Source organism: Sinocyclocheilus grahami, unplaced genomic scaffold, assembly GCF_001515645.1.
Source record: "Sinocyclocheilus grahami isolate Dianchi unplaced genomic scaffold, SAMN03320097.WGS_v1.1 scaffold85.1, whole genome shotgun sequence".
Classification (NCBI taxonomy): domain Eukaryota; kingdom Metazoa; phylum Chordata; class Actinopteri; order Cypriniformes; family Cyprinidae; genus Sinocyclocheilus; species Sinocyclocheilus grahami.
In genome coordinates this window covers 2912320-2913381 of record NW_015505264.1, presented here as the reverse complement: position 1 = coordinate 2913381, position 1062 = coordinate 2912320, and positions in this window count along the sequence as shown.

The following is a 1062-nucleotide window of genomic DNA, read 5'->3' as shown; positions in this document are numbered from 1 at the left end:
AAAGCTTTCTTCTATAGATCTATTTATCATATCTGTGACTCGATTGGTTGAGTTTCGGTTCATCATTGTGAAGCGCTCCTGTTCAAGAGGAGACAGCAAGCGCATCCTCTGTTTTCCTATTTATTTGATAAAAGCACAGCGTTTTGTTGATATTGTGAATGCACACAAATAAAAGTAGACCCTTTACATTTCCGAATGTATTACTCTTACCTTTATGAGCAAAAATTACGGCGTATTTTAAGTTGTTTCCACTATCAAGAAACAAATGCAAGCGAGTGATCGCGCTGGCGCCTCCATGTCCTGCAAAGTGCCTTCAGCTTCCACTATTCACACAAACGATTAGATGTGCGCCTAATAGCGCACATTTATATCGTTTAAACATTTAAACTAGCATTGTAATATGCTTGAACTGTTTTATATCTATAGATTTTATTTTAGGCACGTTGCGATGATTTGAGAAGGCTAAATTAATCAATAGGCTATGATCAGCTCACTGTCTGCCGCTGGCCGACAGTATAATATAATCACTTTAACATTGCATACACTCTCGAGGAGACCCCACATAAATGACAAAAAAAAAAAAAAAAATTTACCCGCAAGGGGTTTTTCTTAAAATGGACGAGTGTACAATGGCTGAGGGAGTGACGGCAAATTTGACATGTCAATCTCAATATTTTTCTCCTTTTTTGGAAAGTCGTGGAAATGACATATAACAAATAAAACAAGACTATTCATTCTGTGTTATATTTTTATTTACGGGTTGGACGTGTGTCCCCACGACCTCCGCCACTTTTTGCAAAATCTCGCGGCACGCACGGATGTACCTAAAGAAACCTCTCCATTTGATAACAAATTCGTTGGTCTGTGTTAAATAACACATGTGTTATGGCGGGCGCTCATTGCTGCTGTTATCAGTTCTCTCTTGACCCTCGTGCTATGCGCAGTCTTCACACAGACGATCGTACGCTTTGTTCTGGTAAAAGCACAAAACAAAATGCACACAAACATGTCCCTGCTCTTGATATACAATCACTGATGAACACCTTTGGTTTTAATGAGAGA